This window comes from Zingiber officinale, chromosome 5A (assembly GCF_018446385.1).
Source record: "Zingiber officinale cultivar Zhangliang chromosome 5A, Zo_v1.1, whole genome shotgun sequence".
Classification (NCBI taxonomy): Eukaryota; Viridiplantae; Streptophyta; class Magnoliopsida; order Zingiberales; family Zingiberaceae; genus Zingiber; species Zingiber officinale.
In genome coordinates, this window is record NC_055994.1 from 75,944,569 (window position 1) to 75,972,486 (window position 27,918).

The 27,918-nt window shown below is 43.0% G+C and overlaps 1 pseudogene; it reads left to right on the forward strand.

Annotated features, from left to right (window-relative positions):
• The first annotated feature begins 2,852 nt into the window (after positions 1–2,852).
• LOC121979659 lies at positions 2,853–27,918 on the forward strand (annotated as a pseudogene).

Consider the following 27,918-nt stretch of genomic DNA (forward strand, 5'->3'; position numbering starts at 1 on the left):
GTCTTGAACAAAGGATATGAATTGCAAACAATTTTAATTTCACGTTGATACTTTGCATTTTATGTCATGATGATACTTTGCATGTTATGATAAACAATCTTAGTAACAAATTCCATTCATATATGTAAATATTAGATACAGATATCATTAATATGTTTGATACATTTTTTTTAGTTATAAATGTTACTTATTGTTTGTTTGTAATTTGACGTAGGAAAAGAAGCACGAAAGACAACCAAAGCTCCCTGAGACATGACGATATGTATTTTATTTTCCTTTGGATGTCTTGTTACATTTGTTGTTTGGATTATGATAGAACTTTCATGTTTGGATATTATGAGTTATTGAACTTGTTGTTTGGATTTTGGTTAGTTGTATATATGAATATGATGTGTTTAGTTTTGGGATGATTAGTTGAACTTGTTGTTTGGATTTTGGTTATTTGTATATATGAATATGATGTGTTTAGTTATGATGATTTGTTTGGATATAAGATATATGGATGTGTTGGATATGATGTGTTTAGTTTTGGGATGATTTATTTGGATGTTGGATATGGATGTATTGGATGTAATTTGTTGAAGATGTTGTAAGTGTAATATGTCAACATGATAACAGGAAAATCAAAAACAAATTCTGGTTTTTTTTTTTTTTTGCTTTTGGGACAAATTTTGTGACAAATCTATTTTTGTCGTAAATTTATTGTAAATTTGTGACAAATGATTCATTGCAAATTTACGACAAATATTAATTCATCCCAAATTTTGTTGCAGATTTGGGACAAAAATTAGTTTTTTGTCGTAAATTAAAGAAAACAACTTTTGCAATAAACAAGATTCGTCCCAGAATTCGTCGTAGATTTGGGACAATTAAATTTTTTGTTGCAAATTAGGAACAACTTTTGGGGCGAATCCATATTCGTCCCAAAATTCGTCGCAAATAGTTTATTTCTATATGCCGTTATTAAAGTGATATTTTTGGGACGAATATGGATTTGTCGCAAATTTGCAACGAATCTGGATTCGTTGCAATACAGATTCGTTGCAAATTTGCAACGAATCCAGATTCATTGCAGATTTGCGACGAATCTGGATTCGTTGCAGATTTGCAACGAAAATATGTTTTTGTCGCAAATTTCCGACAAAAATAGAATTTTTTTTCCTCTAGTTATGTGTAATTATGCAACGTTTTTTTCCACGAAAAACTTTCATTGCAAATTTGGGACAAAAATATATGTATGTCGCAGATATGAAATTATGAAATTTGCAACGAATAAATGTTCGTTGCATATTTGCAACGAATTCTGTGACGAAAATTTAAATTTGTCGCAAAAATTTGCAACGAAAGTTATGTATTCGTTGCCAACATTTTGCAACGCCATTTTTGGGACGAATATAATTTCATCCCAAAATTCGTCGCAAAATATTTTGCGACGAATTTTTTTATCAAATTCGTCCCAAATTTCGTCCCTAAATAGCTTTGTTTTTGTAATGTATAAGAATGTACTATCGAAACTCGTCATCATACGGAAAAGCAACCGAGTCCTTCCGAGCGGAGGAGTACTTGGACGATCAGAGGACTGCTTAGCCGAGCGACTATCCCTCTTGGCCGATGAGTGGGAACGTTGACGTGTCTTTGGATATACTTTTGTCAGATGGTGCTGCCGATACGAGGCATTGGTCAACAGACAGATCGTACGACAGATAAATCGGAGGATGTGCCCATGACCAATTAGAGAACGTGTCTATGACCACGTGTCCAGGACCAATTGAGGAACGTGTCTGCGACCAATGGGAGAACGTGCCCATGCCTCAAAAAGTGCATACGTCGTTCATCAGGGCATTATATAAAGGGGGTTCGTACATCGGCGCAGGTACACATTATTCACTATTTACGCCTGTGCTACTATTATTCTGTCTTCTTCTTCGTACTGGTGACTGACTTGAGCATCGGATGGTCAATGCCGAGACCCCTTCTCTGGTTCGGTACTGACGTTTCTTATGCTTGTAGATCAGAGCATGGTCTATATCCAGTCAACGTAATAACCGTATCCCAAACTTTTCGTCTCCATAATTTTCGAACAGGATCAATAAGCATGAGAGGCATCGAGATGATTGGTGTCGGCCATTTTGCATGTCACGATTCATTGCAAATTTGCAACGAATCCAGATTCATTGCAGATTTGCGACGAATCTGGATTCGTTGCAGATTTGCAACGAAAATATGTTTTTGTCGCAAATTTCCGACGAAAATAGAATTTTTTTTGCCTCTAGTTATGTGTAATTATGCAACGTTTTTTGCCACGAAAAACTTTCATTGCAAATTTGGGACAAAAATATATGTATGTCGCAGATATGAAATTATGAAATTTGCAACGAATAAATGTTCATTGCAGATTTGCAACGACTTCTGCGACGAAAATTTAAATTTGTCGCAAAAATTTGCAACGAAAATTATGTATTCGTTGCCAACATTTTGCAACGCCATTTTTGGGACGAATATAATTTCATCCCAAAATTCGTCGCAAAATATTTTGCGACGAATTTTTTTATCAAATTCGTCCCAAATTTCGTCCCTAAATAGCATTTTTTTTGTAATGTATAAGAATGTACTATCGAAACTCGTCATCATACGGAAAAGCAACCGAGTCCTTCCGAGCGGAGGAGTACTTGGACGATCAGAGGAGTACTTAGCCGAGCGACTATCCCTCTTGGCCGATCAGCGGGAACGCTGACGTGTCTTTGGATATACTTTTGTGAGATGGTGCTGCCGATACGAGGCATTGGTCAACAGACAGATCGTACGACGGATAAATCGGAGGATGTGCCCATGACCAATTAGAGAACGTGTCCATGACCACGTGTCCAGGACCAATTGAGGAACGTGTCTGCGACCAATGGGAGAACGTGCCCATGCCTCAAAAAGTGCATACGTCGTTCATCAGGGCATTATATAAAGGGGGTTCGTACATCGGCGCAGGTACACATTATTCACTATTTACGCCTGTGCTACTATTATTCTGTCTTCTTCTTCGTACTGGTGACTGACTTGAACATCGGATGGTCAATGCCGAGACCCCTTCTCTGGTTCGGTACTGGCGTTTCTTATGCTTGTAGATCAGAGCATGGTCTATATCCAGTCAACGTAATAACCGTATCCCAAACTTTTTGTCTCCATAATTTTCGAACAGGATCAATAAGCATGTGAGGCATCGAGATGATTGGTGTCGGCCATTTTGCATGTCACGAGGCGCTCCAAATTAATTATTATTGAAACTCATTAAAATTAAAACAAGTGTTGTAGTAACGAGTCCCAAGTTGTATTTTTTTCCAAGGCCAACTAGTTAGTGTGTATACGTACTCTAGATTCGGTTCACATCAAATTCTAATGTCATCAAGGTCAACTAGGTACTTCTATTTGACTCACGTTTCAAATTATCTTATCTAATCAAATCAAGAACAGATTCAAGAAAGGTCAATCTCATTTAGACATGATTCTATTCCATCTCATCAAGCAACAACAACTAATTCTGATTTAAATGCACCATTGAGTAAAATGAATCAATTGCTATATTTCCAATCTACAACCACAGTAAGTCAGATATGATAACTAAAATAAGAGCTCAACAATTAAGGCTGAGTCTAAATTTAGTCTTGCATTAACCAAAATAACATGCTACATCCAGATCACACTCATAAATCAAACAATTCATTCACATCTTATTCTTGCACAATCGAAACTAATTCATCAACTATCAAAACTCCCATTTACAACTTCAATCAAGAATAATAAAGGAGGTCAACAATGAGAAGGTTAAGTGATTCATTCAACATTCAACCTAGTTCACATTCATTTAAAATATGAAATGTTAAGCAAGAACACACATTCAAAAATCTAAACTAAACACTAACTGGTATAAACTGAAATGAAGAATTCAAAAACAGAACTAGATTGCTAGACTAAGTTAGTATCTGAAGCAAGAATTAAATTGTAAAGGTGCAACAAAATCAGGGATTTCAAGTAGGAAAATAGGAACAGATTTGCAGGAATTAAACTCTAACAAAACGAAATAGCAAGAACAGAATCAGATCATCAGATCTGAGCTGGTTCTTCAACAAATCAAAGACAAAATAAGAAAACCTAATCTATAGCATTCCACAAACCCAATCCGGAACAAATCTTCTCCATTCTGCCGAAAAGCAGAGTAACCTCTGAGAAACACCCTTCGGGTGACCACCAGCGAAGAATAAAGCTTCCAGATAATGCATTTTCTCATTCACTGCCTCTAGGAACCGCCCTTCGGGCTCACGAGTCAGCTGCACACACATCGCACGAAGAACAGGAGCTCGATTCTAGAATTGCGGACTTAAATCGATTGATCAGATCAATTTGGATATCGCGGATGGAATGGTAGTCGGAAGACGATCGGAGCTTCTGGGAAACACTCTTCGAGCTCCGGTGATGATGGAAATGGCAGACTGGGACCGCCCTCGTCCGGATTGCGGAAAGAAATCAGAACTAGGCTCACGGACTGGGGAAACACCCTTCGCCGCTTCCTGACCTCGGACGATGAACGCCAGATGCTCAGTGATCGCCGGCGATGAAGAAGCTAAGCTCTGGATTTGAAATGGAGAATGGGAGCTGCGGCACTGCAAGGAAGAAGAAGGAGGAACAGTGCTTTTGTCGCGGAAATGTCGAGCCCAAGCTTGTACTGTAGCTTCTCAAAGCCTTTATACCCCTTTCAAATCTGATCGGACGGTCCAGATTAATTCGGGCTTGATCAACGGTGGAGATGTCTCAGATCAGAATAGAAAGCTCTAGATCTTCATCGACGGCTGAGATGTGTTTCTCATTAGGTTGGATTGACCAGATCTTCAACGGATAGCCCAGATCTGCTTGATCTTCAATGGATGGTCCAAAACACTCCAAGGCTTGATCGCTTCGTTTAGCCGTAGATTTGAGCCCAAGTGTGGTCCAATCTGATCGGGTCCATGACCCTTTTAATGCCTACAAAATCATAATCAAACATTAGCATCAAATACCATGAAAATAGGCTAATTTGTAATTAAGTCCAAAATCAAATGCAATTATGAAATATAATGCAAATATAAATTTAAGCTATGAATAGATCAATAAAAACATGTATTATGATTCAAAATAATATAGCAAAATCATGATTATCAATAATCTTCAAGGTTCAATAGAACGAAAGGCTAATGACCTTTCCAACAACTTAAAAGTTTTATTACTTGTGAGTTTAAATAGGCGTCGGTGTAGACGTGTGTAGAGATCCAAATTCGTGAGGTTAAGCGTTGGGTTGATGGTTTCGAAACTAAATACGCATTGAGGTTAAAAAAAAGATGGAAACCCATCACAACCCTTCATGAGGTTTGAGCTTCAAGTTGATGGATAAGTTCACAACTAAATAATTAAATGTCTATTAAGGCCATCGAAGAAGATGAAGCAATAGTAGGGGTCTTACTCAATCGTTTCCAAGTTAGGTATACCTTGGACTCACAATGACACATGGTTTAGACCCATGATAATATGCAAGAAGTCAGGTTAAGTACAATCTAAGTTGGCTAGGGTTAGTGCGTAAAACAAGCCCGAGTTTGACGGAAGTCAAAAATGATCAAAAAGAACTTAAACCTATTTAGCTTTAAAAAATATTTTAATAAAATACTAAAAATTAGTAAAAGAACTTTTTAAAATATATATATATAATTAATGTTTTATAAATAATATTAAAAATATTTTTAATATAAATCTTTTTTCTTTCTTATCTATTTACAATATGAATTCATTAAATTTAAAGTTCTCGAGGTGGTAGTTAAGTAGTCAACCAACACTGACCAAAAATCCCAAACGGTTTGTTAAAGTCATGAGCTCCATCTACATATTCACAAAACCTAAGTCGAAGTAGATTGTTAGATGAGCAAATTTGAATTTATTTGATACCTAATAATTTCTATAATTATAATAATTATATATTTTTTAAAACTATTTTGAAAATAAATGATTTTAATAACTGAACCAATTTTTAATTGTAAACCTAAGTCATGACAAAGTGATGACTTAGCAAACCCATAATATCATCAATTTTTTTCATAAAAAATAATAATTTGCTTAGAATACCATTAAACTTGCTCGTGATCTTGTAAATTTCTTATTCTCTAAATTTTTCATTGTAAATTTGAAGTTACACCAATAGGAAAAAATTGTCACCTAGGCATATCAATCAAAGGATGTTAGATTTCTTTTCCGATTTACCCAGGATAAAAATTTGAAGAAAAATATTAAATTTAACCAAAATTATTTTCTACCGTATTGCAAAAGTGGGGGAAAAAACAGAAGAGGAAAATTCCAAAATTAATGTGAAAAATTTCTATCATAAATTTGTTGGTGGGCCGTTGTCCTAACTACGTCCTCTGTTTATATAAACCTCAAGTTTTCTTGGGATAAAATTCATTGAATCGATTGAAAGAGGTGTGAAAATCACGAATTTGATCATGATTGTTCTACTGATTTTTACAACTTTGATCGATTTCTGTTCTCGATCAGGTACAATTTTCTTGTTTTTTCTTCGAAATTCGATCGTTGCATACGAAAAAACAGAGCTCGTGATTATTGCAGAAGCTCAGGGGACCGTCGTCGGAGTAAACTACGGTATGCTCAGCGACAACCTCTCATCGCCGGCACAAGTGGTGTCTCTCTTCGAGTCCCGCGGCATCGGCAGGCTCCGTCTCTTCCACCCCGACACCGCCGCCCTCGCCACCCTCCGCGGTTCCGATATCGAGGTCGTCCTCGGCATGCTCAATGAGGAGCTCTGCGGCTTCGCCGCGGACCCCTCCGCTGTCGAGAAATGGGTCGCGGCCAACGTCGCCCCCTTCGCCGGCTCCGTCCGCTTCCGCTACATCAACGCAGGGAACGAGGTAGTCCCCGGGGACACCGCGGGGAACGTGCTCCCAGCCATGCGCAACCTCGCCGCCGCCGTGAGAGCGGCCGGGCTCCGAATCCCCGTCACCACGTCGGTGGCCACAATGGCGCTCGGCGTGTCGTACCCGCCGTCACAGGGGGTGTTCTCGGAGGCCGCCGCCGACGTAATAACCCCTGATCCGGTGGTAAGAAAGAGGGGCCCGCTCGGAGGATGGTCAACGGCCTTGTGGCGGTCGTAGTCAAAGTTAACCTATCTGAGCGATCGACGCGGATAGCGCCCGAGCCGGCGCTTTGACTGCTCGGCCGTTATGCCGAGCTTCCGACGCTCACAAGCCAAGCAGGACTCCTTTTGTTCAGAAGACCGCGCCAGTCGCCTTCAGCCGAGCGGACAACCCGCTCGGCTCAGCAAGGATGTCCACCGAACTACCGGATGAGCGCCGGACCGAGCGTCTCTTCCTTTCAGTCCGGTACATGTCCCTTCCCAGACGACAATGAGTCCAAGAACCTCTCCTGTTCAAACTAGTAGCAGACAAAAGGTGTAGAAGAAGACGAAGGGGGCAGCTGGTGATATCCTTCTCGAGACATGTGTCGCCGACAAACAGTATGGTCGGCGTCCGGGCCGGACAGAGAATCGTACGATGGAAGTTTCCATTGTCAAGGCAGAGATATGCTCGGACGGTTGCGGTATGGCGCCAGACGTACTTTTCTAACACATCCATTTTGAGGTATGTCCTGGGAAGCACGCATGCCTCGAGAAACGTGCACGTGCCTCCCAGGGGTCCTATATAAAGACCCCAGGCTTCGACGGAGGTATGCATTCTCATCTACTGTAGCTAGTCTTCACGCTCGTTATTCTGCCTCGATTTTTTCTCGTAGGAGCTGACTTGAGCGTCAGAGGGTCGTCGCCGGGAACCCCTTCCCGGCTCGGTTTTGTGTTTGCAGGTTCTCACCGGAGGCTCACACCAGTTAGGGGTTCATACGCTGTCAACAAGAGCGCCACGTCCCCAGCGTCTATCGACTCAGCGCCCGGATAGGATCAAATTGACGCTGTCTGTAGGAACGCACCTGAATCCGGAGCCGAGGCGATGGAAGAATCTGGACGTCAACATACTGTGACGCTCTCCCAAGAAGAGCTTGAAGCGCTCATCCAGGCGCGAGCAGCGAAGATAGTGGAGCAGCAACAAAAGGCTCACGCCGAGCGGTTGGCACAGCAGGTCACCTGAGCATCAGGGGGTCGAGCGGCACAAGAAGATCGACAGGAGCAATTTTCTACGTGGGCGCAGAATAGAGGATGGACCGGCACGCCAGGAGAGGCACCCGCCGCCCCTATTCCCTTCCATCGGGCCTTGTTCCAGACTCCGTCCGAGTTGGCCCAAGCTAACCAGGGATCATCCGATGAAGCGCTCGTGCGGGATGCTAGGAAAGGAAAGGCGCCTCGAACCGAGTTATCCCCCGAGCGGATCAATCGCCAGTTCTCTGAGGCGATTCTACAAGACCCGCTCCCAAAGCATTACGCCCCGCTAGCGATCGGAGAGTATAATGGTATAATCGACCCGAACGATCACCTCGGTAAGTTCGACAACGCCGCCACTCTTCATCAATACACCGACGGAGTAAAATGCAGGGTCTTCCTCACCACCCTGTCCGGCTCCGCACAACATTGGTTCCGGAGGCTGCCGAACGGATCGATTCGGAGTTTTAAGAATTTCCGAACGATTTTCCTCCATCACTTTACAAGTAGCAGGCGCTACCAAAAGACCAGTGTCATTCTGTTCTCTATGAAGCAGGGGGCCAGAGAGACTCTCCGAGCGTACATCCAGCGATTCAACCAGGCCGCTCTAGACATTCCCACAATCTCATCCGAGACCATGATGCACGCCTTCACCCAGGGGTTGATGGATGGCGAATTCTTTCGCTCGCTCATCAGGAAGTCGCCGCGTGATTATGACCATATGTTGAAAAAGGCGAGTGAATACATCAACATGGAGGAGGCGCAAGCGGCCCGTAAAAAGGAAACACCGGCAGAGTTAGCAGTACCGACCGAGCGGCGGCCTCAAGCCATTCATCAGCCACCCAGAGGACCCCGGGTTGAGGGGATGAGGCCGCATCAGGAATCAAGACCGCACGCTGTCCAACACGTGGAGGTCGAACGGCCTAAGCCGAGAGGAAAGGTATGGACTCCCATGTTTTGTTCACTTCATCAGTCGGCAACCCACAACACCCGCAACTGTCGGAGTCTCGCCCCTGTCACTAAGCCAAGGAACTATCGCCGCTGATCACCTTCACTTGACCGACATTATAATCACCAAAACGCCGGACGACGAACAGCCCGACAGTCACCCGAGCAGCGACATCCGCACCAACCAAGAAGCAACCCCCATCCGCACCAACCAAGAAGCAAACCCCGAGCCTCCCAAGAGCAAGCCAGACCGTCTGCTCGGGAGGAAGAAAATAGGAGCAACACCGCTTGGGGGGAAATCAACATCATCGTTGGAGGGCCAACCACCGGAGACTCCAACCGAGCCCGCAAGTCGTACGCCCGACGGTTGTAGATCCATACCGTAGGATGTAGTCGAGAGAAGGCGAATGGGCCCGAGATCATATTCGGCCCTCGCGACCTCGACGGAGTTGAAATGCCTCACGATGACGCCCTCATTATCCGAGCGGTAATAGCAACCTATACTATTCATTGCATCTTTATTGACATAGGGAGCTCGGTCAATATCATCTTCAAGAGGACGTTCGACCAGCTTCAGATCGACAGGGCTGAGTTGCTGCCTATGACAACGCCCCTGTTCGGATTCACTGGTAACGAGGTTCAGCCAGTCGGCCAAATGAAATTGGCCATTTCGCTCGGTGAAGAGCCGCTCAGAAGGACGCGGACCACTAACTTCATCGTAGTGGATGCGCCTTCGGCATATAACGTCATTTTGGGTGACCAGCCCTCAGTGAATTCCGGGTTGTCGTCTCAAGATTCTATCAGAAGATCAAGTTCCCTGTCGAGGATCAAGTGGGAGAAGTCAGAGGCGATTAGTTGGCAGCGCGGCACTGCTATGTGGAAATGGTCCGAGCCGAGTTGAGGTCCGCTCGGAAGGCCCCCCAGATCGAGGTAAATGCTATAACTGAAAGGCCTCCCACCTTAGTTTATGAAGAACAATAAGAAGTGCAGATCCGGGATGGCCGACCGGAGGCCACCACCTTCGTTGCATCCGACCTGGAAGTCGGCCCAAAGGAGGAGCTGATCAGATGCCTACAGCGCAACAATGACGTCTTCGCGTGGTCAACACGTGAGCTACCAGGCATCTCGCCGAGCGTCGCACAGCACGAGCTTCATGTCCGACCGGACGCTCGACCCATAAAGCAGAGAAAGAGGGACTTCAACGCGGAACATAATGTCATCATCCGAGCGGAGGTCGAGAAGCTTCTGGAAGTCGGTCATATACGGGAAGTGTAATTCCCGAGCTGGCTCGCGAATGTGGTGCTGGTCTCCAAGCCAGGTAACAAGTGGAGAGTCTGCATCGACTTCCAGGATCTGAACAAGGCATGCCCGAAGGATTTTTACCCTTTGCCCCGGATTGATCAAATGGTGGATTCGACGGCTGGGTGCGAGCTGATATGCATGCTGGATGCATATCAGGGGTACCATCAAGTGCCGCTCGCCCGTGACGATCAGGAGAAAGTAAGCTTCATAACTGCAAACGACACTTACTGCTACAACGTGATGTCGTTCGGATTGAAGAACGCAGGTGCTACATACCAGCGGCTCATGAACAAAGTGTTCCGGAAGCAGATTGGGCGAAACCTGGAGGTATACGTTGATGACATACTTATTAAATCAATCCGAGCGGTCAACCTTTGTGCAGATATAGAGGAAACCTTCGGGACGCTGAGGATATACGGGGTCAAGCTAAATCCCAGAAGTGTCTGTTCGGAGTAAAAAGTGGGTGTTTCCTGGGGTACATCGTGACCAAGCAGGACATAGAGGTAAATCCTAGTAAAGTGAAAGCGCTGCAAGACATTCCGCCTCCCAGAAATCTGAAGGAAGCTCAACGCCTTACGGGACGAATAACCGCGCTGTCCAGATTCATCTCGAAGATCGTTGACCGAAGCTTGCCATTTTTAAGATTCTGCGCCGAGCCACTAAGTTCCAATGGGACGCAGAGTGTGACAAAGCCTTCGAAGAGCTCAAAGTATACCTCAATTCCTTACCTGTGTTAGCCAAGCCAGTTGCCGGGGAAGTGCTTAGAGTTTACTTGTCCTCGACTGAATATGCCGTCGGGTCGGCTCTTGTGAGGTCAAACGGTGAAGAACAACTTGTGTACTTCTTAAGCCACATATTAAAGGATGCTGAGTCCCGCTACACTGGTCTCGAGAAATTAGCCTTTGCGCTAGTACTCGCCGCTCGAAGGCTCTGCCCTTATTTTCTGGCGCACTCGATCGTTGTAATGACGAACAACCCCCTGGGGAGGGTCCTTCTCAATCCAGAGGCGTCCGGTCGGCTAATCAAATGGACCACAGAACTTAGCGAATTTGACATACGGTATCATCCCCGGACGGCCATCAAAGTGCAGTCGTTAGTAGATTTTGTCACTGAGGTACCAGATCCCTAGCCCGAAGCCACCTGGAGGGTGTACGTGGACGGATCGTCCACTCGGCAAGGAAGTGGGATCGGTGTATTGTTAATCTCCCCCCACGGGGAACGGATGCATTTGTTCGTACGGCTGGATTATCGAACGACCAATAATGAAGCAGAGTATGAGGCGTTGATAGCGGGCCTACAGGCCGCTCGGCATGTGGGAGCCAGTAAAGTCTTGATTCATTCAGATTCACAGTTGGCGGCTCAGCAACTCTCAGGAGCATTCGAGATAAGCAACGCCAGGCTCAAGCTTTATGCGGGAGCCTTCGAAAAACTAAAGGCCAGTTTTCAAGAGGTGCTCATCCAGAAGATCCCCCGAGCGGAGAATCAGGTTGCAGATGAGCTAGCTAAGCTAGCTAGCTCGATATCACCAATTGTCATCCAACAGTCAATCGAGCAGGTATCTCTGGTCACCGGCCACATCGACCGGATGGAGGGGTTCACATTCCCAAATGACTGGCGGACGGCTATAGCAGAATTTCTGAGGTCAGGGGCAACACCTTTCGATCGAGAGGAAGCACATCTGCTCAGGAAGAGAGCTGGTCGGTTCGTCCTCATTGGCAACCAGCTCTACAAAAAAGCATTCTCCAGGCCTCTGCTCAAATGTGTTGGTTCGGAGGACGTGGACTATATTCTACAAGAGGTACACCAAGGCTTATGCGGTAGGCATCCAGGCGGTCACTCGTTAACAAGAAAGATTCTTTTGGCAGGCTACTTTTGGCCAACTTTACAGGAGGGCGCCGCTTGGACAGTCGCCACGTGCTTATCTTGCCAAAAATATCATAATTTCTCACATCATCCCACGGAGGAGTTAAAGACATCTACAGTGTCCTGCCATTTTGATCAATGGGGCATGGACATTGTAGGACCATTTCCAATGGCGACCGGACAGCGAACATTTTTACTGGTAGCAGTAGACTATTTCTCAAAGTGGGTGGAAGCCGAACCGCTCGCGAGAATAACCGAGCAGATGGTCAAGAAGTTCATCTGGCAGCACATAATATGTCGGTTCGGCATTCCATGACGGCTCGTGTTCGACAATGAGCGACAATTCATCGGACAGCAACTCAGAGAATGGTGCAAGGGGTATGACATTTAGCAACACTTCACCTCCGTGGCTTATCCGCAGAGCAACGGGTAGGCTGAGGTCGCTAATCGGGAGATCTTTCGGATTCTTCGAGTTCAGCTCGACCATATCGGTGGCAGCTGGGTAGATGAGCTCCCGGGCGTGTTATGGGCGATTCGCACTACCCCTAAGGAGGGAACGGGTATCACGCCTTTCCACTTGGTGTACGGAGGGGAGGCTGTCGTTCCCGTGGAGGTCGGAGTAGAATCCGATCGGGTGCAACAGTACGACGTGAGTAACGCCGAGCGGAGGTAACTGGAGTTGGACATAGTAGACGAGGCACGAGCCAAGGAATCCGTCCTGCTAATGGCGTACCGGCAAAGAATGAAGCAGAATTACAACAGGCGAGTGATTCCCAGGGCATTCCAAGTCGGCGACTTTGTATGGAAAAAGGTGAAGCTGGTCGGAGATGTAAGCAAGATGGAGGCACCCTGGGCTGGGCCCTTCAAGGTCATCGAGAAGCTCCGATCGGGCGCCTATTACCTCGAGGATGAAGATGGACGGTAGCTAGAACGACCATGGAGCGCTAAGTATCTCCAGCCGTATCGAGTTGATAAAAGGTGTGCCCATGTAATTCGTTATATATACTTTCCTTTCCTTGGTTCCCTTTGAATGCAGGAATGATAGCAAAAAGAAAAGAATACGCCGAACGGCTAGGCCCCATGAAAACCGTCGAGCGGCGACATTAAACTCTAGGGTCGAAGCGGCGACCATAAATATCCCGCTCAGAAGACCGTCGAGCGACGACGTTAAACTCTAAGGTCGAAGCGGCGACCATAAATATCCCGCTCGGAAGACCGTCGAGCGGTGACGTTAAACTCTAGGGTCGAAGCGACGACCATAAATATCCCACTCGGAAGACCGTCGATAGGCGACGTTAAACTCTAGGGTCAAAGCGGCGACCATAAATATCCCGCTCGGAAGACCGTCGAGCAATGGCGTTAAACTCTGGAGTCAAAATCGACGACTATAAACCCCCCGGCCAAAAGCCCGTCGGGTGGCGACAATAAAACCCTAGAGTCGAATGACAACCTAAGGGTCAGTTCGGCAAGCATGAATATCCGATCGAAAGAATATCTAAATCGCCGGTTAGTGGTCGAACGACGATTTCATATCCAGGAGCCGCTGTCCTGGGACTTATCAGAAGTTAAGGTCAAGTATTCCGCTCGGACCTAAGCAATCAACCAATGACAGGAGTAAACACGGAAAAACTAATTTCATTAAAAAAGTTCCAGCCGGACGACCAACACACATCCACGACTTATAAAAATGACTTACAAAAGGATTAACCCTCCTCACTCCAGATAATCAAAGATTGGCTCAGGGATGGCATCGAGCAGCCCGGCCAAATCCTTAAGCGGGATAGTCGTCGCTTCAGAAAGGTGACCCTTACCCTTCAGATAAGCAGTCGTCGAATTAATGGCCTCCTCAAGGCGACAACGAGCCGGTCACAGACCTTCTAGGAAAAATCATCCGAGCGAACATGAGCTTGCCTCATCACAGTAAAGCGGCCTGATTCGTCGTCCTGGTACTCCTTAAGGGCGGCTCGAGAAGCTTCAAGGGCGTCTAGGAGATTCTTTAGTTCTCCTTGGAATTCAGTCTTTTCCATCGATCGACTTTTCCGTTCGGCGGATAGCATGTCGGCTAATTCCTGGACACGTTGCTCCAACGCCCGGGCCTCAACATTTTTTGCGTCCAGATCAGTAATGGCCTTGTTCTTCTCCGCAGTCGCCAGCTTGATCTCCTGGTCATGTGCCTTGACCTTGGCTTCGAGCTGAGCCACCGTGGTTTCCAGTCCAGAGGATTTATGCCGCTCATCCTCCAGGAGCCTCTTTGTATCGACTAGCTCGGCCTTCAGCTCAGCAGGTGAAGGCCCCTGGACCGAGGCTCCCCCGGAAATATTAGGTTTCTTTAACTCTTCCTCTAGCAGCGCCAAGCGGTTGCTGACTGCGATGCTCTCCACCCAACTCTGCACTCAAAGAAAATAACATTAAAAGCCAAGCAAAAATAATAATGTGAAGGAAGGAGGGGGAGGTATACATCGGTGGCTTGTTGCAGATGGTTGTCGCCGAGCTGACCAGGGGTCATCATGGCAACACAGGCCCTTGCATCCTCCCATATTCTGGCAAGCAACCCACGAATGGTGATCTGGTGCTCTGGAAATGTCGGTCGGTCAACTGCTAGAAGGAACTCTTCTGTTGGTAGGTGCAGGATGGCCTTAACTATTCAGCGGCCGCTCGGAGCAGACTGAGCTGAACCTGAAGGACCGGAGGACTGGTCGATCGGAGCGAAAATGTTGCCGGAGGGCCATATACGTAAACGGGCCGGTGGCAAAGAACTGACTGGTTGCGCTTCAATTGCATCCATCGGCCGATCGAGCTGGGAAAGAGTGCGATCTGAGGAAATTGCTTCGACAGAAGCCGGAGCTAAGTCAACCCCTGTGGAAGGAGCGCCAACCTGCTCAAACACCTGCTCCGTAGGTGTCGCCGAACGGGCAAGTATCTCCGTCCGGCGACATTTACGGATCACTAAAGGAACATCCTCGGTCGATTGCTCCACGTCCTCGTCTTGAGTAGAGGGGTGTCTGGCGGACGAAGTAGCGTCACCCACCGCTTCTGTGGCAGAGACCCGAACGGCTAATCCCCCGATAGTGTTGGTGCAGTTAGCACTAACGGTCTAACTCAGGTTTTGATGAATGACAAATCAGGTTAAGTTAGGTTTGTTGTGATCTAACACTCTGACCGAGTGTGCAGACGAAGTCCAAGCGGGTCGACGGCTGACTGGCGACGCTTGGCGAAGCAGTCTGGGTTGACCGAGAAGTCCACAGGTGGCCAACGGGCCGGGCGATGATAGCGGCGAAGTCCAGGGTCGACGGGCTGACCGGACGCTTGGCAAGAAGTCCAGACGGGTCGAAGGACTGACCGGACGTCTGGCAGGTAAGTAAGGTAAGTCACTAGAGGGGAGTGACTGTGAGGACGCGTTCCCGGGAAGGGAACATTAGGCGTCGATCCGGCTTAGATCCATTTCGGATATCTAAGTCGAGATCGTGACTAGATTCCGGTCACGGAAAGACGGAATCTAAGTCATACTCTTTTTTGCTTATCTATATAACTATGCTAACAAACTATTTTGCAGGGCATACTTATTATTTCACTACAAGAAAAACGTCATTCAACAACACTCAAACGATAACGATTTTATACCAAACCGTTGTCTTTTTGCCTTTTAACAACGGTTTTAACAAAAACTGTTGTCTTTTAGTAATTTTTTTTGCCTATGACAACGGTTTTTAAAAACCGTTGTCTATTTATGTTTTTTTGGGGATACGACAACGGTTTTTAAAGGGTACGACAACAGTTTTTTAAAACTGTTGTCTATGTGCGCTTTTTTGGGATTACGACAATGGTTTTTAAAAACCGTTGTCTATTAAGTGTTGTTGAATGCGATTATTTTTTCTTTCGCCACTTTTTCTCCTTCGTCATTTTTCTGTCTATTAAGTGTTGTTTACGCCTTGTTTTTTTCTGTCTCTTTCCCAAAACCCTACTCTTCACCGCCTCCTCCTCACCGCCCTCTTCGTCGCCTCCCTCCTCACCCTCCTCACCACCCTCTTCACCGCCTTCTTCGCCGCCTCCCTCCTCACCGCCCTCTTCGCCGCCTCCCTCCTCACCACCCTCTTCGCTGCCTCCTTCCTCGCCGCCCTCTTCGTCGCCTCAACTTTCGGCCTCGCCACCTCCTCCTCGCGGCCTCTACTTTCAGCCATCTTCACCGCCTCCTCCTCGTCGCCTCGACTTTTAGCCATCTTTGTTGCCTCCTTCTCACCAGCGCCTCCTCCTCGCCACCTCGACTTTCATCCATCTTCGCTGCCTCCTCACTAGTGTCGCCTCAACTTTCTCTGCTAGTGTTTCTTTAATGCCTCCTCCTCACCATTTACTAAAGAAGACGCCTTCACTGATGTGGTAATTCTTTCTTTTTCTTTGTCAGTAGGTCTGAGTTTAGGTATGAAATGAATGTCTAATGGGTAGCTTAGACAACTATTAGTGCAAAACTTCTTAATGATTTGTTGACTCAAGTGTGCGGATTTTTTTTTCTTCCGTGATTAAACATAAGATTGTTTCCATCTCACATGTTAATAACTTAATTTCTATTCTGATCTTTTTTTCTTTGGTTTTGACCCTTTTTGTAGGGTTTTAGTGATGTTCAAATTTCCACACTGAAGTAAAATGAAGCATTGACAAGAGAGAGGGAAAGGGAGATTATACATGTAACATATTTTGAAACATTTGGATTGCCTGGGTCAGTAAATCCATCTTATTCATTTATGGGTTGGTGTTATGAGGTTCAATGGCTTTGCGTATTAGTATCATCTAAATGTTTCAGGACTTTATGGATAATTTTTGTTAAAGGTTGTAGAATCAGTGAAGGAACTTGTTCAAATCATGATAGATCTCTCAGTCCTTGTCATAGATCAATTAAGTTTTTCTTTTGATACTTAGTGACCTGAAGTTTATGTGGATACCATGCATCATGTTATGATACATGTGATATTAATAGGGAACCATGTTTGATGGATTGATTACAATGTACATAATGTTACAAGTTCAGTGGAAGATGACTTTAAACAGTTAGAGAAGGTTCTCTCTCTTATTGCTTTTTTTTTTGTCTTATGCTTTGTCCTTTGTCATTCTTTAATTGCCTAGATATCTAAAAGATGTGAGTTGGTTATGTTAGTCATAGAAAATATTTAAAAATGACCTCTTTTTTGCTGGTTATTTGCGATTATGAAGTAAATTTTGGTTGATGCCATAAAAGGAATTTGTTTGATGCCCATGAGCCAAATGGAGATGAATAGATAGTGACCCTTTCACTTAAAATGGTTATGGAACATATACCTTGGTTGGTTCATGCTCTATGATTTTTATCATGAGCAAATATTTGCTCGTGCATCTCTTTTTATTGTTCTACTCATTTTCACATTCTTGAATCTTGACTTTATATTACACGTTTATAAGTTTTATCAATTGCCTAACTCTTATGAATTGCCATTTTATTAGTGTTCTTTTTCTCCAAACAATGATGTCTTTTTGGAAGTAATGGTATTATTATGCATCAGTATTATCTTAGACTAGAGAAAACAATTTTTTGATGTCACCAGTCAGAACAAAAACAAAGATTTCAGTGTATTGTTTGCTTTACTCACTAGCCTATTAGAAAATCGAGTGCTCTATTAACTGTTGCTATATCATCTAGTAATCTTGTAGCTGGCTCAAACCAGATCCCTAGTAAGGTAATTCCAATATATCCCCCATGATTTGGCTTTTGCACAAGAACAACACTCTATTTTAGATAACACCCTGAATAACATTTAGATCATTCAATTAAAAGAGAAACTGATGCTGAAACCTGATATTTCTTTCTGTATAGGGAGACTGCTGATGCATGGGAAAGCAAAAGGTTATGACCAGCTACATATGGTTCAACAGATGAATTCCCATTGCTGCAATTGAGGCCAAGGGAAGAGGCCAAGGAGGAAGAGCAGTGATTTGGTGGAAATATTCCCAGATCATGGCCAAGGATGGGTTCAATGTTTGGCTCATTAACAGTGATCCAGTATTTCACTCTATCCCCAAACTCTCTAAAGCACACATCAGCATAAGCAGTGAAGTCCTCTCTGCATCACAATGGACACTATCTTAGACATTATTCGAGGAGATGCAAATGAAAGGGCTGTAGTAGAAATGTACACAATCTTTGGACTCAAGAATCCAGAATATTCATCTTCCAAAGATTGGGGGAGGTCAAAGTGAAGAAGAGTGACATGAGGTTCAATTCCTGCCGGCCAAACACAGTTTGGTAAAATTGTGACTGAAAATTGTTAAGGTATGACCACTATTCTAATTGTACCATATTTCTTGAGTTCATTGATCAAGTTATTATAATATTGCACCCCTTCTGGATTAACTGGCCCTCTACCATCTGCAACATGGCACCAATTAGAATCATGTAATGCTTAAACTATTTGGTCAAGAAAATAAATTATTGCAAGGTGAATGCCGACTAGGAATGACTCTGCTCCAGGAGATAGAGAATCTGTAGGCATCCAGGCCCATGTCATGCATCAACTTCACATCTTCCTGCCAACAAGAAAAACCAAAATTTTATATGCCTACAGTTCACAGGATTGCATAATTGCCTAAAAAACTCACGATCGACCTTGTACTTGTGATACTGATCAGCTGCTGTCTCCAGTTCTTTTGTCCTCTGTTCTCCCTGAGATTCTGAAGACATTTTAGAGTTTGCAGTCACTAAATTAGTGCTTTTTTCTTGTTAAACGAAATTTAACCTTCGTGTGCAAAGGTGTCCTAGATGCAAGGAGTTCTTCCTCCCTCTGCAGCAGCCCCTTCCACCTTCATGAGATTGAGACCCAAAAGATTACACCATGCAAACTCAAGAAATTAGTTAAACTCTCAAGTTGAGGCAAATTAAGAACTAATGAGACTGCACCATGTAAACCTGTTCCTTTGGCATTATGTTTTATATTACCTCTTCAAATGTACTCTTCAAGCTAATGTTTTGGGACACTAGAGAAGATATTAATGTTTGAACCCTCTAATACATGCTTAGTGAAGCATACATGCAGTTCGAATTTTGCTTCTACATCTTTGTTTTAAACTGCATTCCCTACATCTTTGTTTTAAACTACATTCCCTATATATCTTCTAGAGCCTTGAAACATCTTTATTTCTTACGTCTTTTTTGCATGCTTGCATGTCTATAATTATGATATAGGCCTTTCCTTAGTGTATGTGTATTTTCTACTGTTTGTTGCTGCAGGATGGAGTAACTTCTCTAGGAGTCCTTTTGAGGATGTGTGTTCCACAAATATACAGAGGTTCAGATCTAGCATAATCATAAACCAAAGCTCTCTTGCTCAACTTTTGCTGTCCTTTTTCGACAAGGTGCGATCTTTTAGATTCATGGCTAGTTACCTAATTGTACAACATTTAGCGTTTTAGACTGAGTAAGTCTCAATTTTCATGAATAGGTTGGGTGGAGCTAATTAGAGTTTTCTAATTAGATTAAGATTAGGTTTTGTTAGGTCTCTAAATCATTTTATGCATTTTTTAACTTACTTTTGGACAGCGAGTTAGTTCTTTTGATGGAATTATACATCTATGATGCTTAATTTGGGATTGTAGCATACTTTTTGACCAAAGAAGTCTAGATCAATGATAGATTGTTCTTCAATCTACTGCTCTTTTTAACATCTTTATCCTGCTATAATGTTATTCTTTAAGATTATGTTGCATTGATTTTTGTTACTCTTTCTGGATTCATTTTTATTTAAGGCATTCTTTCCTTTAATGGTCCCTTTTAGAATTTAATGTATGACTTACTCCTTAGCATCATATGGAGTGTGTGGGAACGTTTGCATTAGATTGTACCTTTTAGAATTAATGCTGCTTGATTACTGGGAAAAATAATGTTTGCATGATTTATAATAGAAGCTTTGTATGCAGTGACATAGAATGAAAATTCTGCTTAATAAGAAATTTAAGAGTCACCATATAGTTTCAAGAGGTTACCATTTATGTTACGTAGATAACGCTTTTTGCACTTCTATTAGATGACTATATCAAATGATTTTTATGATTATGTAACATTTATGCAGTGCAATTAGAATCACACGTACAGTTTAGTTGCTAATTTGTAATATATATCTTTATTCGAATAGGTGTCCTCAAGAGTATTGGGAAGAATGCCGATAAGCTAAAAAAATGAAGAGACTTTAACAAATTAAGGAGCACTAGGAGCTGCAATCCCTCCTCTTCACCGACATCTAAGTAGACAATCTTGTGTTATATTGTTCTACCTTTATTTTAATAGTGTTATCATTTTGTTGATTGCTTATGAAATTTTGTTGGTTGCTTATGAAATTTCTTCAGAATGTTTAGATATTATTTTTGAATGTTAAAAAATTGTATATTAAATTTTATTTTGAAATTTATTATTTTGAATGATTTATAATATTGGAAAATTGTGTATTAATTATTTTAATTTTTTTTCTAAAAAAGACAACAGTTTTTCACCATTGTCGTAGATAGTTTAAAACTGTTATTGAAGACCCTGTTATTAAAGGTAGACGCTCAAAGACAACAGTGAAAAACTGTTGTCTTTGAAGGAAAAGACAACAGTTTTTCACTGTTGTAAAAATGTTGTCTTTGCCTTCAAAGACAACGGTTAAAAACTGTTGTCTTTGCCTTCAAAGACAACGGTTAAAAACTGTTGTCTTTGGGCACCCCTTTTAACAACACGGCCTTTAACAACAGTTCAAAATGGGCTACGACAACAGTGAAAAACCGTTGTTGTTAGGCTTTTTTCTTGTAGTGTTTGCCTCCGGACTAACGTTTGTCTTACAGGACGGATTCTGCGGGAAAACAGGGTCCGGGCGCCCGGGAGGTAAATTTCATCCAAACTCGCGCGTCGCCACGTGGAGCTTGCTGGTTGGACCTGCCACGTCCCACCAGGGCGCCCGGAAGGGATCCAGGGCGCCCCGAGCCTCATATAAAAGGAGGGTCAGAGGGGAGCTTCAAAACAACAACTGAAAGAAAGTCTTCTACTGCTTGCTCTGCTGCTCTGTGCTCCTACGACGCTAACAAAGCTCCGACAACACGCTCTTTTCCTTGTAGCTTTCCTTCTATCGGTATAGCTTTGTTTTACTGTTTATTAGCATTTCTTGTACTGCCTTTGTAATTATCATTTCGAACTGCTAGTGAATTGCCCAACGAAAGTACTCACGAAGTACGGGCCTTCGAGTAGGAGTCGTCACAGGCTCCGAACAAAGTAAATCCACTGTGTTCAATTTTCTTATTCCGCTGCGTTTATACTCATTGTTTTTCGAATCGATATTCACACCCCCCCTCTATCGACGTTTCACGATCCAACAGTATTTTAAAAATCTTTTAAAAATTATTTTAAAAACTCATTTAAAAATTATTTTAAAAATTCATTTAAAAAATTATTTAAAAACACTTTTAAAAATTATTTTAACATAAAAATTATTTTAACTTAAAAATTATTTTTTTTATTTTAACTTAAAAAATATTTTAAAAATAATTTTAACTTAAAAATTATTTAAAAATTATTTTAACATAAAAATTATTTTAACTTAAAAAAAAAGTTTAATTATTTTAAAAATTATTTTAACATTAAAATTATTTTAACTTAAAAATTATTTTAACTTAAAATTATTTTAATATAAAAATTATTTTAATTAACTTAAAAAATATTTTTAAAATTATTTTAACTTAACAATTACTTCAAAAATTATTTTAAAAACTTTTAAAAATCATTTTAAAAAAAAACTATTTTAAAAATCGTTTTAAAACTATTTTAAAAATTATGTATCATTTTGAGAAATTCTTCTTATTTTTTCAATATAATAAAATTCTGTTAACTTAAAAAAAAATAGCAATAACAATAAATTATTTCTATAGATTATTTTCACTTTAAAAATTATTATTTTGACTTTAAACTCATTTTTAATCTTAAACATCATTTTAACCTTAAAATTATTTTTTAATTTAACTTAACTGAAAATTAAATCTTAAATTAAAACTTAATATTGAAATTATAATTAAAATTAAAAATTTTAACTTAAACTTAAAATTAAACTTAAACTTAAATTAACCACTAATATTAATTTAAATCTAAAATCAAAACTGAATCAAACGTATGTTAATTGACATAAAACATATTATAAAAATCATTTTAAATTCCTTTTAAATAATGTTTTAGAAATCCCATTAGAAATCCCTTTAAAAAAATTAAATAAATAAATAAAAATAATAATAATAATAATAATAACTAACACTTTCATTGACCAACTCAATCAAGTAATATGAAATTTAAATTATTTCACTAAGTATTAAATTATTAAATTAAGTAAAAACTAATCAATAAATTATTGATAATACTTAACTGTTATTGAATTAATAAAATCTTATCTTATTTAACCTTAAATTAAAGTTAAGCACCTAAATCTAAAATTAATTAATAATTGATTAATCAAATTCAAATAAACAGTTATACCAAGGATACAGAGATAATAATATAAGTGCTACTAAATTAGACAAATGTGTTAGGGCTTTGAAATTTAACACAACCGAACCTTAGTATTAACTTAAGGGGGAGATATTAAATTAAGGGAGTAACCAATTCAGGGGGAGGTTCAATTTTTTTCTTTTTAAATCCCCTAGAAAAATTAATAAATTAAAGGAGAGTAATAAATTAAAGGAGTATCAAATTTAGGGGGAGGTTTTTTTAATCTCCTTAAGTGTTATTTTTTCTCTTTAAAATCTCTTTAGAAAATTCTACCCCAATTACTTTGAAAATCTTATATTAAAAATTCTTAGCAAATATTTTCAAAAGCTTTATTTTAGATATCAGGTTTAAGGGGAGAATTAAATCAACACTTAGCACCTAAATTATTTTCTCCACCTTAAACATAAAGTTTTTACAAACTTAGTCAGTATTGAAAAGTAGATTTTTCTTCAAACTTAGTTTTGAAATCCTTAATCTTGAAAACTTATCCTTATAAACCTATTCTTGAAAACTAGTTTCTATAAAACTAAATTCTTCAATTTGATTTTATAAACTGAGGTTTTGAAAATTGAATCCTTTGCAAACTCAGTCTTGAAAAGTAAATTTATTCAAACTCAGTCTTGAAACTTTGATTTTGAAAACTCATGGTTGAAAAGTGTTCCAAAGTTGAAACGCATTTTGAAAATCTAAACCTTGAAATTTTGGTTTTAAAAACACATGTTTGAAAAGTGTTTTTAAAGTTGAAACTTACTTTGAAAATTTGATCTTAAAATTCTCTTTCTTAAGTTTTGCAAAGTCAATTTATTTTGCAAAAATTATCTTTCAAAATTACTCAAAATGTACTAAATACTAAGTTGTGCTACTAAATTAGCTATTTTCAAAACTTAGTTATTTTACATAAGTTAAGAAACGAAAGCTAAATTACTCCCCCAAGTTAACCTAAATTTCCTACAGTTTTTTATGCATTCTGTATTGTTGAATGGTTAATTTGTCTTCCTTATTTGATGAATGCCAAAGGGGGAGGGATAGATGGTTAAGTTAGAAAAATAAAATAAAATTAAAAACTAACTTAAACCTCATACTAGAACAAAATGTTTAAACTCTTTTTCGCATATTTTTTACTAACTTAATCAGGTTGTCATTCCATCAAAAAGGGGGAGATTGTTGGTGCGGTTAGCACTAACGGTCTAACTCAGGTTTTGATGAATGACAAATCAGGTTAAGTTAGGTTTGTTGTGATCTAACCCTGACTCGGGAGTAGGTCAGAATCCACGGGTCGAAGTGCAGGTTGACGGGACGCTTGGCGAGAAGTCGCGGGCGGGTTGGGGCGCTTGCCGAGAAGTCCGGTCGGACGGATGACCGGATGGTGGCGAAAGTCAAGCGGGTGGCAGGTGACCACCGATTGGCAGAAGTCGAGGGGTCGAAGGGGCTGGGGACGTCCGGCGGTAAGTAAGGTAAGTCGGGAGGGTGTGATTGTGAGGACGCGCGTTCCGTAAGGGAGCATTAGGCATCGATCCGACTTAGATCCATTTCGGATATCTAAGTCGAGATCGTGACTAGATTCCGATCTCGGAAAGACGGAATCTAAGTCATACTCTTTTGCTTATCTATATACTGCTAACAAACTATTTTGCGGGGCATACTTATTTGCCTCCGGACTAACGTTTGTCTTGCAACGGATTAGCGAGGAAGCGAGTGCCGGCCAGATCCGGCGAGCGTCCAGCGCGCCCAGAGGCAAATTTCATCCAAACTGCGCGTCACCCGTGGAGCTTCTTGGTTGGACTGCCCACCCACCAGGCGCCGGAAGGGATCCCCGAGCCTCATATAAAAGGAGGGTAGGGGAGCTTCAAAAACAACTGAAGAAGTCTTCTACCTTTTGCTCTTTTCTGCCTCCTGGCTGCTAACAAAGCTCCGACAACATGCTCTTTTCCTTGTAGCTTTCCTTCTATCGAGTATAACTTTGTTTCTTGTTTAGCATTTTTTGCTCGCTTTGTAATTATCATTTTGAGTTCTAGTGAATTGCCCGAAAGTACCTGAAAGGACGCCGAGTAGGAGAGCTCGCCGTCGAAGAAGTAAATCCACATGTTCAATTTTCTTATTCCACTGCGTTTATACTCGTTGTTTTTCGAATCGATATTCCCCCCCTCTATCGGCGTTTCACGATCCAACAGATAGCAGGGGTGCTGCTCGCTCTCCCTTCGTGTAGGCCGACCGCGCAATGCCAAGGTCGGCCATCTCCTTATGACCCGACAATCTCGCGGCCCTCAACCTCATCCGCGGTATGGCAGTGCATCATGATGTCGGTGCAAAGGGAAAACAAATCAGTTAGATCAAAAGAAAGAGGATCGAAAGCTCTTACCCTGCCATGTTTGCTCGGAAGTTATGCGGACTCGGCGAATAATGTATAGCACACCCTACGGGCACTGGATGTTGAACTACGGCGTAGGTGGTTGCGTCAAAATGGTGGTAGGGTAGCTCTTGTATTTATCGAGCTCTGGTGGAGTGGGTACGGTGATCTGTCATTTGGTTCGAAAGGGCGGCGATTCGGGCAAACGCAGAAAGAAGAAGTATTCTTTCCAGTGTTTATTGGAGGTGGACATTTTGTCGAAGTAGACAAGTCCGATCCGAGATTGGAAAAGGAAAGTACCCCACTCAGACTGTTTGGGATAGTAGAAGTAATGAAAAATCTTGGGAACTAAAGGGATGTCGTGCAGCCTAAATAAGACAACCACGTCGCACAACAACCTAAACGAGTTTGGAACGAGTTGGCCGAGTGGGAGGCGAAAATAATTGCATACTTTAATGACGAACGGATGTATGGGGAAATGCAGACCAGCTACAAACTGGTCTCGGAAGAAACAAGTAGTGTCAGTCGGCGGATCATGAGGTCGATCGGACGAAGTAGCTAATACTAATTTATGGTGAGGAGGAAGTTCGAAGGTGCGGACGAGGCTCACCACATCACCTGCATCAAACCGGCTCTCCATGGTGGTATACCAGAGGTCGGGAGCAGGGTCAGACGGTTGTGACGAACTCGCCATCGACGGAACAGTGGAGAAAGTGAGAATAGAGGGAGGTCAACGAAAAAGACGACAGGGAAACACCAAAAGCTCAAAAAGGCGAGAAAAACAGAGGCAAAGAAAAGAAAAAGCAATGGCCTTACTTGGAGGAGGGAAGGAAAGCGTGAATTAACGGAACCCTGAGCGCAAATCGTCGACGGAGCGATGAGCACCAAGTAGTCGGAGCACAAAACGCGAAAACTGCGAAATGAAGCAGGAACAATGCTACGACTTTATAAAAGAGAGGTTCGGCCGAGCGGAGTTGTTCGATCTAGGTCGCAGGCCCCAAGGGCAAATCGCACCGTTGAATTCAAACCGCAAGAGGTCACATCGAGCATGTCGCCTCGTGCGTGCGATGACAACGGCGGTGCCACGTGGCTGTCAATCATAGGAGGGCATTTAATGAAGGCCATTACGAAGGCGTGGCCGCATGCTTTGCCCTGATAGACGGGATTTGCGAGCATTCCGAGGAGAACTGAGGCAGGTTATCGCTGATCATCTTCAGATAGGCAGACCAATCAGTAAAAATTCTACCAAGTGATAGCGAACACGGCTCCGTTCGGCGGTATAAGGTAATGTTATGTCCGCTCGGCATGCCTGACTGGTTGGCCCTGTGTTGGCATACTAGTCCAGTCAGTCGGACCTACAGCCTCCTTCGACTAGACTTAAGGGGGAGGCACGTGATCCGGTGGTAAGAAAGAGGGGCCTGCCCAGAGGATGGTCAACGGCCCTGTGGCGATCGTAGTCAAAGTTAACCTATCTGAGCGATCGGCGTGGATAGCGCCCGAGCCGGCGCTTTGATAGCTCGGTCGTTATGCCGAGCTTCCGACGCTCACAAGCCAAGCAAGACTCCTTTTGTTCAGAAGACCGCGCTAGTCGCCCTCAGCTGAGCGGACAACCCGCTCGGCTCGGCCATGATGTCCACCGAACTACCGGGTGAGCGACGGGCCGAGCGTCTCTTCCTTTCAGTCCGGTACATGTCCCTTCCCGGACGGCAGTGAATCCAAGCACCTCTCCCGTTCAGACTAGTAGCAAACAAAAGGTGTAGAAGAAGACGAAAGGGACAGCTGGTGATATCCTTCTCGAGACATGTGTCGCCGACAAACAGCATGGTCGGCGGTCGGGTCGGACAGAGAATCGTACGGTGGAAGTTTCCACTGTCAAGGCAGAGATATGCTCGGGTGGTGGCGGTATGGCGCCAGACGTACTTTTTTGACACATCCATTTTGAGGTATGTCTTGGGAAGCGTGCACGCCTCGAGAAGCATGCACATGTCTCCCAGGGGTCCTATATAAAGACCCTAGGCTTCGACGGAGGTATGCATTCTCATCTACTGTAGCTAGTCTTCACGTTCGTTATTCTGCCTCGATTTCTTCTCGCCGGAGCTGACTTGAGCGTCGGAGGACCGTCGTCGGGAACCCCTTCCCGGCTCGATTTTGTGTCTGCAGATTCTCACCGGAAGCTCACACCAGTTAGGGGTTCATACGCCGTCAACAAGAGCGCCACGTCCCCAGCGCCTGTCGACTCAGCGCCCGGACAGGATCAACATTAGCGCCGTCTGTGGCGCTGGACTACGCCCTATTCAGGACCGCAGGCGTGGTGGTGCGCGACGACGCGCTGGGGTACGACAACCTGTTCGACGCCATGGTGGACTTAGTGCACGCGGCGCTGGAGAAGGCCGGGGCGGCGGAGGTGGAGATGGTGGTATCGGAGATAGGTTGACCGTTGGGCGGCGGGGGATTGGGAGCGACGGTGGAGAACGCCGCAGCATACGTCAACAACTTGGTGGCGCACGTGCGCAAGGGTGGGGGCACGCCGAGGAAGCCCGGAAACGCGACGGAGACGTACCTATTCGCCATGTTCAACGAGAACCAGAAGCCGGCCGGAACAGAGCGCCACTTTGGGCTGTTCCACCCGAACATGACCGAAATTTACCACGTCAATTTTCAACCCTAAAACAAAATAAATTATAAATTAATTATAGATTTTATCACAACTCATAAATACTCATTTATAAGTAATCACAGTATTATGTAATTCATTAATTCTGGATTATATCA